This window comes from Thalassophryne amazonica, chromosome 1 (assembly GCF_902500255.1).
Source record: "Thalassophryne amazonica chromosome 1, fThaAma1.1, whole genome shotgun sequence".
NCBI classification, from domain to species: Eukaryota; Metazoa; Chordata; class Actinopteri; order Batrachoidiformes; family Batrachoididae; genus Thalassophryne; species Thalassophryne amazonica.
The window spans coordinates 9,129,054-9,144,993 of NC_047103.1; the positions used below are offsets into that span (position 1 = coordinate 9,129,054).

Genomic DNA, 15,940 nt, shown 5'->3' on the forward strand with positions numbered 1-15,940 from the left:
GAGGATTCATCAGGGCTTTAGTTATGTTGTATAAGATGGGTTGGGGCACCATTAAGCTTTAGTTTGTATAGTGTTACATAACAAAATTTCAATGCTTTTGAGCTCTAAAAATGTATTTATACAAACAAAATTTTACACAGCATGGTTTTTCATCAATTGGAACCTATTCAGGGGGTCAGAGCATTAAATTTCAAAATGTTGCAAAATAAGGACCACCTAAATGATGAGGTCTTAAACATGAACACTGAGCAGAGAAACCAAGAACCATAGAAAGAGAACAGAAGTCCCGCAACTCAGATCTTTCTGCATTTCAGGAACACAAAAACGATAAAGTACAGCAAGTATAATCCTTCAAGAAATGGCACATGTATAAATGGAAACCTTAAAGGAAAATTTTAAAAAGGGCATAAAAATTTTGAAACAATGTACATGAGAAGACGAACTTCAAATTTGAAGAAATAATCTACAATAACACATACAAAAATTATTCAAAATGAGATGAACTAAATCGCCATCTCAAAACATGAAGCTTCAACATCGGTCTCGGCACAGCTGTTAAAAATTAGACAATTATCCAAAATAATGGAACTCAGCAGGGATACAACAATGACTTTAATCAGTCAATCTGTCAAGTGTATTTGCAATCAACAGTTTAGTTGATACAATCTCAGCACCAACGTCGCAAAAAACGTGTTGCAAGTTGCTCTGATCTGTGCCGAGCAACACAGGAAACTTTTCAGAAACCTCTTTGCCATTACATTATGTTATTGGAAACATGCTGCACTGCACGGCCGCCATCTCTTTACATTTTGATTGTTCCTTTGTGAATGTCTGTGCAAACTGCTGCAATAAAAGAACAACAAAATTTGGTTCTTTATTGAAAAGCAGTGACTGTTTGTTTTGGTGTCACAACATCGCGGGAAGTGACCTTCTCCACGGCGCAGGAACCTGAAAGCCTCCCCTCTGTCCGTTTTTGTTTTACTCCATATTCTGACTGAAAAGCTTGGTGCTCGACGTGCTCATTAACTGTGTGCTGCTCGGTCGTGACTGAAGGGAAAAGGTAGTGTGGAGCGGCTGAACTGAGAGGAAGAGAAAAGCATTCTGTTTCAAAGGCTCAGCCTGAGATGAAAGCTTGGAGATCTACGAACACAAACACGCTGATGGGGGGGGGGGGGGTACAAACAGAGCGGGAGGTGGACCTAAGTGCCTCATTGCTTCATCCAATCAAACCCTCCTCCTCAAACCATCGCATCACAATTTACACCCTCGCTAACGGCACACTCCTCACACCCCTGATGGGGTGACTGGGTGCTGCATTTACACCTCACGTGCACACGCTGCTCCCCGACACCTCTGCACACACACACACACACTCACATGCACAGAACTGAGTTCACACAGGCCATATCAAAGAAAGGCGGAGACAACACGGGATTGGACGTGCTCGTGATGCTCAGTGGCATAACGACTCTGAAACAGCAAAACCGCACGGTTCTCCCGCCGCCCGCTGACAGCTCAGCCAGACTTCCTCTGCGAGTGGCAGTTAACAGGCACCACAAGCCAAATCAGGAGATTGCAGCTGCACTGTAACCTCTCAGCATGCTGGCTTCCGCTAATCCTAATGCCCCGGGGTTATGGGGGGCAAATGCTGCAGATTACGTTCATGTGATCGTTTGCGAGTGTGTTTAACTTTCAGTAAGCGTGTTTTACCTCATAGAAGACACACATGGTGCAACTGGAACGTTCAACAAACAGCATTCTTCCTGCTGTAGTTTAGTTTCTGCCCACATGATACACACCAAAAGTAAAAGCTTTGATTTTATGTCAAGTTATGCATTTTCTTTAAATAACTGCTTACAAGCCAGCTCATTTTTTCCTTTATTTTGCCAAATATGCAAAAAAAAAAAAAAAAACTTAAAAAAAAATTTATATTTACTGAACAAACTGAAAGTTAAACTATTTTTTAAAAATGCGCATTTAGTACCCCTGCTGTTCCTGATTTGCACATTTTTTTGCACTATAACACAATAAAATCAGGTTTTTTTTATTACAATTTAAACAATAAAACACATATTGGGCGTAATATTCTTCCTTTCTATGCAGCAGTTTGTCCCACCAAGGGACCAGTCATGTGATGTGCATGTAACGCACAGGAAACCTGCCTTTTTTCCCCGGCTGTAAACAAAGGCTGATAGGTTCACCCACCCATCAATCAAACCCTCTGCTATTCTACAGTCTTGCGAATTTTTTGCTGCAGCGTGAAATGTTTTGCATTTATTTGGTTCCAGAGAAAGGAAGCCTTCCAGCAATACCAATAAAACATTGTCATGCTGATAGTCCATCTGCTAATAATATGCATATAAAGGCAATAAACATACTGGGTAGAATTTATGGAATAAGCTGAACACAAATGTTGATGTCACCAATTTTTCCCATTCATGATTTTATGGTTTGCTGATATCCAAATTAAATGTACCATTACAAAATCTGATTTTTTTTTTTTCATATTTTGAATTCAACACAATTATTACCACCTCAAAAAAATCCAGTAAGAATGTATGAAATTAGAGGGAAAAAGAAAACAGCTAAGTGCATTGTTCAAATAATATTCTGACTCTATGCAAACGTTAATGAAAATTGTACCACGTATACGTCAGCTTGTACGGAACTGTGTCATCTGGAAGTAAAGTTGACCAGACGAAATTAGGCAGTCGAATTCTGCAAATACCTTCAAGTCCAAACTCAAGACATATTTCTTCTCTACTGCTTATGGTTAATGAGGATGTCCAGCTGCCCACTGATGTCTGAGGGGTTTGGTTTTTAATGATATTTTTTTTAATCAGTTTTATTGTTGTCCAGCAGTTTTATTTCTGGGGTTCATCTTGTTCAGTGCTTTGATTTTTGGAAAGCATTATGTACATAAAGTAGTTACTATCACTTATTACTAAGACGACGTTTCATGCAAATACATGTTTCCTACTATCAGAGGATGATGATGACAACAACTAACATGCCTCCAAAGAACTCATGGATTGAGGAAACTATCACAATAATAATTAAACTGGGGTCAAATGGTGCTGATGAACGACACCAACAACATTTAAGGTTTTGTTTCTTTTTTTTTTTTTTATATAAACCCCTTTCAAAAAGGTACTACAAGCCTAGGAACTAATAAGGAGTAAAAATAAATGTTGCACAAAAAGAAAAAGGCTAATGCCAAACAGCTACACAGAAGACTTCATAAAAGAGATTAATGTACAAAACTAACATTAAGAAGATGCCACGCCATGTTGGAAAAGAGCTTCAAAGTGGCAAAAAAGAGATGTTATGAGAAAGAGAAAGTACAAGGTACAGCGTATCCGGAAAGTATTCACAGCACTTAATTTTTTCCACATATTGTTATCTTACAGTCTTATTCCAAAATGGAGTAAATTAATTTTACCCTTAAAATTATTCTCACAATGCCCCATAATGACAACATGAATTTTTATTGATTTATTTATTCTTATTTATTTGGCAAATGTATTGAAAGTAAAAAAAAAACCTAAGAAATCACATTTACATAAGTATTCACACCCTTTGCTCAATACTTTGTTGATGCATCTTTGGCAGCAATTACAGCCTCAAGTCAATCAATCAATCAATCAACTTTTTTTTTATATAGCGCCAAATCACAACAAACAGTTGCCCCAAGGCGCTTTATATTGTAAGGCAAGGCCATACAATAATTATGAAAAACCCCAACGGTCAAAACGACCCCCTATGAGCAAGCACTTGGCTACAGTGGGAAGGAAAAACTCCCTTTTAACAGGAAGAAACCTCCAGCAGAACCAGGCTCAGGGAGGGGCAGTCTTCTGCTGAGACTGGTTGGGGCTGAGGGAAAGAACCAGGAAAAAGACATGCTGTGGAGGGGGGCAGAGATCGATCACTAATGATTAAATGCAGAGTGATGCATACAGAGCAAAAAGAGAAAGAAACAGTGCATCATGGGAACCCCCCCACAGTCTACGTCTAAAGCAGCATAACCAAGGGATGGTCCAGGGTCACCTGATCCAGCCCTAACTATAAGCCTTAGCGAAAAGGAAAGTTTTAAGCCTAATCTTAAAAGTAGAGAGGGTATCTGTCTCCCTGATCTGAATTGGGAGCTGGTTCCACAGGAGAGGAGCCTGAAAGCTGAAGGCTCTGCCTCCCATTCTACTCTTACAAACCCTAGGAACTACAAGTAAGCCTGCAGTCTGAGCGCGAAGCGCTCTAATGGGGTAATATGGTACTACGAGGTCCCTAAGATAAGATGGGACCTGATTATTCAAAACCTTATAAGTAAGAAGAAGAATTTTAAATTCTATTCTAGAATTAACAGGAAGCCAATGAAGAGAGGCCAACACGGGTGAGATATGCTCTCTCCTGCTAGTCCCCATCAGTACTCTAGCTGCAGCATTTTGAATTAACTGAAGGCTTTTTAGGGAACTTTTAGGACAACCTGATAATAATGAATTACAATAGTCCAGCCTAGAGGAAATAAATGCATGAATTAGTTTTTCAGCATCACTCTGAGACAAGACCTTTCTGATTTTAGAGATATTGCGTAAATGCAAAAAGGCAGTCCTACATATTTGTTTAATATGCGCTTTGAATGACATATCCTGATCAAAAATGACTCCAAGATTTCTCACAGTATTACTAGAGGTCAGGGAAATGCCATCCAGAGTAAAGATCTGGTTAGACACCATGCTTCTAAGATTTGTGGGGCCAAGTACAATAACTTCAGTTTTATCTGAGTTTAAAAGCAGAAAATTAGAGGTCATCCATGTCTTTATGTCTGTAAGACAATCCTGCAGTTTAGCTAATTGGTGTGTATCCTCTGGCTTCATGGATAGATAAAGCTGGGTATCATCTGCGTAACAATGAAAATTTAAGCAATACCGTCTAATAATACTGCCTAAGGGAAGCATGTATAAAGTGAATAAAATTGGTCCTAGCACAGAACCTTGTGGAACTCCATAATTAACTTTAGTCTGTGAAGAAGATTCCCCATTTACATGAACAAACTGTAATCTATTAGACAAATATGATTCAAACCACCGCAGCGCAGCGCCTTTAATACCTATGACATGCTCTAATCTCTGTAATAAAATTTTATGGTCAACAGTATCAAAAGCAGCACTGAGGTCCAACAGAACAAGCACAGAGATAAGTCCACTGTCCGAAGCCATAAGAAGATCATTTGTAACCTTCACTAATGCTGTTTCTGTACTATGATGAATTCTAAAACCTGACTGAAACTCTTCAAATAGACCATTCCTCTGCAGGTGATCAGTTAGCTGTTTTACAACTACCCTCTCAAGAATCTTTGAGAGAAAAGGAAGGTTGGAGATTGGCCTATAATTAGCTAAGATAGCTGGGTCAAGTGATGGCTTTTTAAGTAATGGTTTAATTACTGCCACCTTCAAAGCCTGTGGTACATAGCCAACTAACAAAGATAGATTGATCATATTTAAGATTGAAGCATTAAATAATGGTAGGACTTCCTTGAGCAGCCTGGCAGGAATGGGGTCTAATAAACATGTTGATGGTTTGGATTAAGTAACTAATGAAAATAACTCAGACAGAACAATCGGAGAGAAAGAGTCTAACCAAATACCGGCATCACTGAAAGTAGCCAAAGATAACGATACATCTTTGGGATGGTTATGAGTAATTTTTTCTCTAATAGTCAAAATTTTGTTAGCAAAGAAAGTCATGAAGTCATTACTAGTTAAAGTTAATGGAATACTCAGCTCAATAGAGCTCTGACTCTTTGTCAGCCTGGCTACAGTGCTGAAAAGAAACCTGGGGTTGTTCTTATTTTCTTCAATTAGTGATGAGTAGAAAGATGTCCTAGCTTTACGGAGGGCTTTTTTATAGAGCAACAAACTCTTTTTTCAGGCTAAGTGAAGATCTTCTAAATTAGTGAGACGCCATTTCCTCTCCAACTTACGGGTTATCTGCTTTAAGCTACGAGTTTGTGAGTTATACCACGGAGTCAGACACTTCTGATTTAAAGCTCTCTTTTTCAGAGGAGCTACAGCATCCAAAGTTGTCTTCAATGAGGATGTAAAGCTATTGACGAGATATTCTAACTCCCTTACAGAGTTTAGGTAGCTACTCTGCTCTGTGTTGGTATATTACATTAGAGAACATAAAGAAGGAATCATATCCTTAAACCTAGTTACAGCGCTTTCTGAAAGACTTCTAGTGTAATGAAACTTATTCCCCACTGCAGGGTAGTCCATCAGGGTAAATGTAAATGTCATTAAAAAATGATCAGACAGAAGGGAGTTTTCAGGGAATACTGTTAAGTCTTCTATTTCCATACCATAAGTCAGAACAAGATCTAAGATATGATTAAAGTGGTGGGTGGACTCATTTACTTTTTGAGCAAAGCCAATAGAGTCTAATAATAGATTAAATGCAGTGTTGAGGCTGTCATTCTCAGCATTTGTGTGGATGTTAAAATCGCCCACTATAATTATCTTATCTGAGCTAAGCACTAAGTCAGACAAAAGGTCTGAAAATATGTCTTCTTGAATATGATGCCACAAGCTTGATGCACCTATCTTTGGGAAGTTTTGTCCTTTCCTCTTTGCAGCACCTCTCAGGCTCCATCAGGTTGGATGGGGAGCGTCGGTGCACAGCCATTTTCAGATCTCTCCAGAGATGTTCAATCAGATTCAGGTCTGGACTCTGGTTGGGCCACTCAAGGACATTCCCAGAGTTGTCCTGAAGCCACTCCTTTGATATCTTGGCTGTGTGTTTAGGGTAATTGTCCTGCTGAAAGATGAACTGTCGCCCCAGTCTGAGGTCAAGAGAGCTCTGGAGCAGGTTTTCATCCAGGATGTCTCTGTACATTGCTGCATTCATCTTTCCCTCAATCCTGACTAGTCTCCCAGTTCCTGCTGCTGAAAAACATCCCCACAGCATGATGCTGCCTGGTTTCCTCCAAACATCACGTCTGACATTCACACCAAAGAGTTCAATATTTGTCTCCTCAGATAAGAGAATTTTGTTTCTCCTGGTCTGATAGTCCTTCGGGTGCCTCCAGCTGGGCGTCCATGTGTCTTTTACTAAGGAGTGGCTTCCGTCTGGCCACTCTACCATACAGGCCTGATTGGTGGATTGCTGCAGAGATGGTTGTCCTTCTGGAAGGTTCTCCTCTCTCCACAGAGGAATGCTGGAGCTCTGACAGAGTGACCATTGAGTTCTTGGTCGCCTCCCTAAGTAGGGATGGGTATCGAGAATTGGGTCTTTTTGAGAATCATTAAGAAATGATTGGATCCACTGACATTAATATCCTTATCGGTCCTTCAGAGCAACCACTGTTTTGAGGGTGTTTTATCAGGAAAATGATCATTTCTTTACACTGATTGCAGACCCTGCAGCAGGTCTGTAATCAACTGCTTCTGCAGCGCGGATCTGCTTGAAGCAACGGAGCAGTGCTCTGACCCACTGCTTCACTGGTTCTCTGCTTTTCAGAAGCGGCAAGTCCGCTTCTTAACTCCTCTCAAAGCCATTTAAACGTCAATCGTGAGTCACTTTTGTGCGGATTAAAGTCACTAACTGGGTCTTGTCTTGTTGCGAGCAAGAAACGAGAATCATCCTCTGTTCCGTTTGCACAGCACCAATTGCTGCACCGCTCTCTGCTTAGTCAAGTTAGAGTCCGGTCGGAGTTAATAACTTCAAAGTGAATCACCGTTTTAAACCAAATGATATGTTGTGAAAGTGTCGTGACACGGACCCACAACAGGGGGCGTTAATGAACGGACAATGGATAAGCCAAAAGTAACAATTTAATGTTGTGAATCGCACAACGACGTATAGACAATAACAATATGGTGACTGTCAATCATACACCAGGTGACGTGTGGGCAGGCTCGACGATAGAAGACGCCTGGCGAGAGAAGAGCCGGATCCCACACAGCTTCCACCGCCAACGGAGCTGAAGAACACCGGAGCCGCCAAGCCCTGCGCCCCAGGTGGCCGCTGTCTTCAGCAGTCAGACCCGGTACTGCTGGCAGAGAACAGAGACAGTCCTGATGAGTGTGAGGTCGCACACTCAGTAATCCCACAGTCTGTACACAATTAGGAGGGAGAACCTCCACCTCCAGCAACAATTTCACCCGTGCAGCTCCTGTTGGTCTCTTTCCTGGATGGAGTGAGAGGCGAAGAACGTCGTCCTCTCACTGTCCGCCAATCCAGCCTCCGACAGAGCCCGCAGGAACACGGCTGCACACAGAACAATGTTTTGGACAACAATAATTGCAGCAGAGAAGGTTACCTGAATGGTAGCTGATTTCTTGGCGGGGAGGTGGAGTTGCAGTCCGGCCTTTATGGTGGTGGTGATGAGTAGTGGATGAGTGACAGCTGGTACGGATGATGAGTGACAGCTGTCACTCCTGGTCGCTCCGACGCCCTCTCGTGCTTGAAGCCCGCACTTCAAGCAGGGCGCCATCTGGTGGTGGTGGGCCAGCAGTACCTCCTCTTCAGCGGCCCACACAACATGATACCACTTTCCAAATGTTGTAACACAGAGAAACAACAACAAACTAAAATGTTTTTCCTCCCAAAATGAGACGTCCTCGTTTCTTTATGAATGACACTAATGTTGACTTGCAGCGCAGTCGTTTGCAACAGCTCAGCTCAGAGTTTATGGAGTTACATTTATGTCAATGTCTGAAAGGAAATGCTTTTCAGAACTACAGATTTTGTTTATTTCTATTTATGTCCAGAGTTTAAGGATCCAGTGACCAATTTCATATTTATTTACTTTAAGACTCATACCCATCCTTATCCCTGACTAAGGCCCTTCTCCCCCGATTGCTCAGTGTAGGCGGGTGGCCAGCTCTAGGAAGAGTCCTTCTTCCATTTGCAGATGATGGAGGCCACTGTGCTCATTGAGACTTTCAAAGCAGCAGAAATGTTTGTTCCCTTCCTCATATTTGTGCCTCGAGACAATCCTGTCCCGGAGGTCTACAGACAATTCCTTTGACTTCATACTTGGTTTGTGCTCTGTCAACTGTGGGATCTTATATGTACACAGGTGTGTGTCTTTCCAAATCATGTCCAATCAACTAAATTTACCCCAGATTTACTCCAATTAAGCTGTAGAAACTTCTCAAGGATGATCAGTGGAAACAGGATACACCTGAGTTCAATTTTGAGTTTCATGACAAAGGCTGTGAATACTTATGTACATGTGATTTCTTTATATATATATATATATATATATATATATATATATTATTTTTTAATGAATTTGCAAAAATCTACAAAAAAGAAAACCTTTTTTCACATTGCCATTATGGAGTATTGTTTGTAGAATTTTGAGGAAAACAATGAATTTCATCCATTTTGGAATAAGGCTGTAACATAAAATGTGGAAAAAGTGAAGTGCTGTGAATACTTTCTGAATCCTGAGGGATTCCCTTGTTGTTGTTCATTAATATTCCCCAGGAAGGTGTTAAAGGACGGAGGTCGAGCTGAGCAGGTCGGATAAGACACACACACGCGCCCACACACAGGCACACAGGAGTTGAAGCGACCGCGCCACATTGGGCACGGAAAACGTAAAACACACGGTGTAACTCTGACACACCCTTATCAATCAGGTCGACTGTTTATATAGTGAGAGACAAACCCATTTAGTGCATCCTCTCACCCTCTGTCACCATCACTGACCACTAAGTCTGGTCGTCTGACACGTCCAAGAGGGCTCTGAGACTATATGAGGCAGATAGGAGTGCTGAGAGGGGATGTGCACAAAGTTCAATACATCAATAAGACAGCAAACTGTGAGCAACACAACAAAGTCTCTGTTGAATGGGAATTGAACCTCATTTTGACAAAACCAGTAGACACACCACCTCACTGCTCCACCTCGTTCAACATCACAGTCACATGCTTTTCACCTAATGTGTTTAAAACATGCTATCAGCTGCACAAATATTGAAAAGAACACCGAAAATGGAACAACAGGAAAAGATACACAATGGAGGAAACAAATTCCAGTACAAGATATATGGGTCAAATATATACAATATGATTCTTTAACATTTTATTTTTTGGTTATCAGCTTCCAGGATCCGTTACCTGCAGCTGGTGTTTCCACACGAGTCAGCAGTCACAGCCTTGAGGCGACGTGTGTTGTGATTTGGTGCTATATACAGTAGTGTTCAGAATAATAGTAGTGCTATGTGACTAAAAAGATTAATCCAGGTTTTGAGTATATTTCTTATTGTTACATGGGAAACAAGGTACCAGTAGATTCAGTAGATTCTCACAAATCCAACAAGACCAAGCATTCATGATATGCACACTCTTAAGGCTATGAAATACCTTGTTTCCCATGTAACAAACTGATAAAAAACATGTAATAAACTGAACCGACTGCGTACAAAGCTTTCAATTATGCAGACACACCGGACCAATGTCACCAAACCCTCACATTTAAAAAGGCGTTAGATCTGTGTGTGTGTTATCTTAAAGCACTTTTAGCATCTGCCTCAGATGAAAAAGCATCACACAAAGCGTGCACAATATTTCTGCTTCAATATATGCCTTCAACAATTTATCATTTATCAAAAATCTTTGAAAATTACAGGATTAAATCGGCTACGCTACTTGTTATAGTGATATAACATCTTTTATAAATGCTGTTCAATTCAACACAAAGGTCTCAGGAGGAAGAGAAGCAAAGGAAAAAGGGGGGAGCTGAGTGGGAAGAAGGGGAGGATCGGAGGAAGGGGAAATAAGTGGAGGGGAAAAATCCACGCTGGCCTGGCTGGAATTCCCCAATGCAGTTTCCTGCAGGATTTTGGACCAGCTATTGTGCATGTTTTGATGTGTGTGTACATGTGTGTGTTCACGTTTCCTCTGGGCCTTTTCTGAGCAGCCAGTGTGGGGGATCCACGATCGCCCCTGCTGCAGTCTGACTGCAGGGGCCAACATGAGGAGGGTCGAGATCTGAGCCTCCAAACCACATAACAATTGCGTGTGTGGACATGCATGCACACACACACTGACCGCTGACCCTGGAATGTGAGCGGAGGGGGGAAGAGAGAGAGAGAAAGAGAGAGCAAGAGAGAATAGTGTGTTCTAATTAATGTAAATCAGGCAGTATTAACATGTGTTAACAAAAGCCAGGGCTTCAGATTGGATAATGCGTGGCCACGTGCAAACGCGCGCGCACACACGCACACACACACACACAGAAAGTCATTGTAAAGCTCACACAATCAAACACAATGACCATGCAGGGAGATAAAATTAGAAATTAGGGAAAATAAATAAAATACTACTACAATACTACTAATAATAATCCATTTCCGGTTATTCCTTGGGAAAGATGAAAGAAAAAGAAAAGAAAAAAAAATTGGGTTGACAGGTTTTTTTTTTTTTTTTTTTTATATACTTAGCATCTTGTTAAATGATACCAGAATGCAATTCTTCAGCTTTGGGCGTGCACATCATTTTCAGAAAAAGACGCACTGAATCCAGGTGACAATGTTTTATTTCAACATTACTAATATGAAATTAAAGTGCGTATCACTATTAAATAAAATATCAAATGAGCTGACTAATCTAAATAAAAAAAATTATGAAAATACTGATGTATTTCATTTTATTTTTGGTGCCATATACCCAGAGAAATGAAGTCATAAACAAGGGGAAATTAGCTCGATTTCACCTGCTTCTGATAAATGCTCAGAAACCTCAAGCTGTCAGGAATATGAACTTTGGTGACATCATCTCAGGTCCCGCCTCTGAAATTAATGTCGGAAATTTTTTTTTTTTTTTTTACAGTGAGAACTCTGTTTTTGTGGACTTTAACAGTGAATATGTCAAAATGGTTAAAATGTGTATTTTGCAAGGATGTAGTCACATAACTAGTGTTGCTTATTAAGTGGACAGATTTTCCGAAGATAATATTTTGAGGAGGAGAGTGAGGTTTTTTTTTTTTTTTTTTTGTGCATCTCGTACAGACAGCAGAAGTGAAGCCCAGCACAGTGTGAAAATGGTCTTCAAAACATGATGGCTCTAACCACAGATTTTATCCTTTTGGGTGACCAGGAGAAAATTCTTCAAGAGAGTTTCCTCTTGCAGCCTGGAACTGGCCGTGTTTGTGGTTTCCTCTGCAGCGTCGCACCATACTAAGCTAAGATGCTACGTGCGGGACACAGTGTCGCTGAGGAAGCAGCCTCTGTGATCACGGAGCAGAGACAGAATGTGACAACGAGTGACCACTTACAACAGGACAGCCGTGAAGCGAACCAGCTCCCAGCCCTTTAATTTACTGGCTAAACTGAGCTAAAGCGATGGCTAAGCTAAGTTATCGGCAGAACGCACTGACTTTCTGATTTCTGCTGTTTTGCAATTTGATATGAAGAAAATGAGAAATATATTTCTTATTACTTTAATTATTAGTTCAAAATGGCAAAACTATGATTCTAAAAGCTTAAACTATGATGGAATTGGTACATTTTCAGCAACATTTGAGTTCATTTTTCAGAAATTCTGTGCTGGGCGGCACAGCCAATTTGACCCAGAGAACCAGGTGGAAATTTACAGTACTGGGCGGTGCCGGGCGGCCCCGCCCACCGTGACTAGAACCCTGACCTGGTTAAATAAAGATTATTATTAATTATTATTATAGTATATAATTTTTTAAAAGATAGTGTTGATTGGAGTGAGATATGCCCTTTAAGATCCAAATGGATGAAGTAACAAACACTGTCTTTGAGCCAGAACATGTGAGCCGAGCGGAACAATGAGAATTTCTGCTCATCACTTACAGAGCCACATGCAGCTCTGAAAAGAGGGTGGGGGGCACTCTTCCCCAACACACCCAGGCTGGAGCAGGACATGTCAGAGAGGAGCAGAACAGGAGCAAGAAGAGAGCTGCAGCGAAAGGATTTTAGCATATTGGACGAGTGGAGGGGGAGTTCCTTAAAACTTTAAATGTTTAAAGCACACATGGTCTGCATGTTCTTCACCAGCACAGCACATACTGTCGACATGAGTGCATGAAACACATACATCCTTTAGTTTATTTTTTTCTCTCTCTGTTGTCTGTGTACGATGACCACGAAGTTCGGCTGTTTTTACTACAAATTCCATGGGTTCTGTAACAGTCACACCCAGTGATACCTCACCGATGTTTCATAGTCTGGTGCAGCTCCAGACTGAATGATGGGGGGGCACTCTTCAAACACTTGTATCATCATATTAACGCCTGAGAAAATGCCGCACCATCTTTTCGCACACGATCACATTCCTGGACGTTAACCACGAGTATTTTCCACACAGCTTGTCCAGAAAGACACTCACTAGCTGACGCAATTTTATATTGCACCAAAACCAATAAAAGTGTTGCTGTCATGCAAAATTGTTGTACTAGCAAAAACATGCATTCTGATTGGCCATTAGAGTCAGTGCCAAAAATAGGATCGGTTGGGTAAGTGGAAACTTTAGTGTTTGTTTGTTTTAAAGGGCTTATGTTGTTAATTCTGCAACTATCAATTCCTTTCTAAACTGACTGTTTGGATGATTTTTGTTTTTTCTTATGGGTTACTGGGCAACACTGTGGCTGAATGGGTGGCACGGTGACTTAGTGGTTAGCTCACAGCAAGAAGGTCATGGGATCGCTTCCTGTCCTTTCTGTGTGCAGTTTGCATTTTCTCCTCCGTGTCTGTGTGGGTTTCTTCCGGTTTCCTTCCCACAATCAAAACATGCTTATTTAGGGTCTGCTCTTTTCTTTGCCCTTGACCAAGGAAGTGTCTCTACATCTGGAGTTGGTCCCCGGGCGTTGGACTGTGGCTGCTCACTACTCCTAGTGGCTGGATTGTGTAGAACTGTAATTAGGATGGTTACATGCAGAGGACAAATTGTTATATATATGTACACACGAGGTCTGTTAGAAAAGTATCCAACCTTTTTATTTTTTGCAAAAATCTGATGGATTCGAATCACGTGCATGAGCCAACCTTGAACCTTCGTGCGCATGCGTGAATTTTTTCATGCCTGTCGATTACGTCAGTTGCTGGCAAGCACCATTTGTGTGAGGACGTGTGTTGTGCTCTCCGCAGATTTTCATTGCAAGGAAAATGGCGGAACGACTGGAGCAGCGCTACTGCATCAAATTTTGCCAGAAACTGGGCGACAGCCAGGTGGAAACCATTTTTTTGGTTTCTTTGCTCTGACAATAAATGGAATATTTTTTGGTTGTGGACAAAGTAAATTTTGAGGGCAACGTCTTGGACTTTGGGAAACAGTGATTGAAAATAACAACATTGAAGAAACAACAATAAGAGAATTTGAAGAATGAAAACAACTGCTTATCATTAGTTGTCAATTAATTTAATAATTGATTAACAAATCAATCACTTTCTGCACATCTAAAATCAATACTGCAGTGATTAATGTTTGTCCCGAGTGGATTAACTGTTTTTGAGGTGATTGGGTGGAAGAAAGTTCATTGCACTTGACAATAAAATGATCTAAACATCTAAATTCTTCAAAGCATCAGAATCGTGTGTCTCAGATATTTTCAGCTCCTCTATTCAATATCGCCACGGTAGTCTGACAGCTCAGTTTTGCAACAAGACATGCATCATAACGCCAGACGTGACATCATGATGCCAAACTCTGCATTATGCAACAAGAAAAACGGCTCCATTGATCCTGAAAACCTGTGTAAAGCTACATTTTCACAACAGAGAAAACTGATCAGCACTCAGTGACGGAATTCATAAAGAATCGGACCAATAATCAGAAATCAATCTATAATGTCTTATCAAGTCCCATCCCTAACTTCTAAAAATAGAAGGCAGCTTGAAAAAAGTCAACAGTGATGACCGTGAAGAGTAAAGAGGAGTGAGAACGGAAGCTGTGCAAACAGCAGCATATTATTTGAGAATCAGTGTTATGATTCCGATTCTCCAGAGCAGCTGAAGCCTCAAGAGGCTCCGATGCCTTTGAAACATATCAGGTGACACCGTGTTAAATGACTCCAGACTTCCAGATCACATTCTAACAAAGGTGCAGCACCACAATGGGTTCTGCAGCATGCTGACGTTTCACGTCAACAGGCAGAAATCACCTCAAGGCAAATTTCCTTTTGTTCCATTCTTACAAGGCCTCAGTACTTGCGACAAAAAACAATAAGTGGAATAATAGACCTGACACCAAGTGTAAACTCTCATGTTTTATGAAGTCTGTGATTACATATCCTGCAAACAAGCGTGACTGATTAACCCACACTAATGTAGCATTCATTAAAGGCTGCGATCACTGGTGGGTGGCGGGTGTAGGTTGGCTGCAGGCGTCTTAGCATTTAATAGCCAATTCAAAGGCAAGTGCTGCTAGTACATAAAAATAAATAAAGAACCTTCAATAAAATACAACTCCAGCTATACCAAACATTTAACTTCCACAACAACATTCAGACAGAAGCTTATTTATTTATGCACAAATGCTGATGTGTTTGTGTTCTAAGAGGGCTATTCCAAAATAAATAAATAAATAAAAATAATCCAGTCTATGGATTATCACGCCCTGATGGTCAATTTCTCATGAGCAATGCTGGCAACAGCACAGACCCTTAAAATTTGGGTGGTGCTCAAAACTGAGAATAATCTCACAATCAGATGAGTGATATTTTTGATTTGTGATGAAATTATACATTTTATTTAAATTGGCATTCTGATGCACATAATACTGGCCATGCTTGTGCATCGGCCCACCCCCTCTTCGGGTAGAATTTCACGTGGAGAGCCCTGGGCCCTCTGATGGGAGATGGATTTTATTTATCTTCCAATATGATTCACTGGGCCCAATTTTATTGCGTTCCAAAATTTCTATCAATTTCTCAAAAACACACTTTAATGTAGATTCTGCTCACGCTGAT

At 40.8% G+C, this 15,940-nt stretch overlaps 1 protein-coding gene across 5 annotated transcripts in view; it reads right to left on the bottom strand.

The window, feature by feature from the left end:
* Nucleotides 1-15,940, bottom strand: part of mllt10 (MLLT10 histone lysine methyltransferase DOT1L cofactor) — a 162,898-nt gene that overhangs the window by 54,439 nt on the left and 92,519 nt on the right. The gene's annotated exons all lie outside the window — the stretch shown is intronic.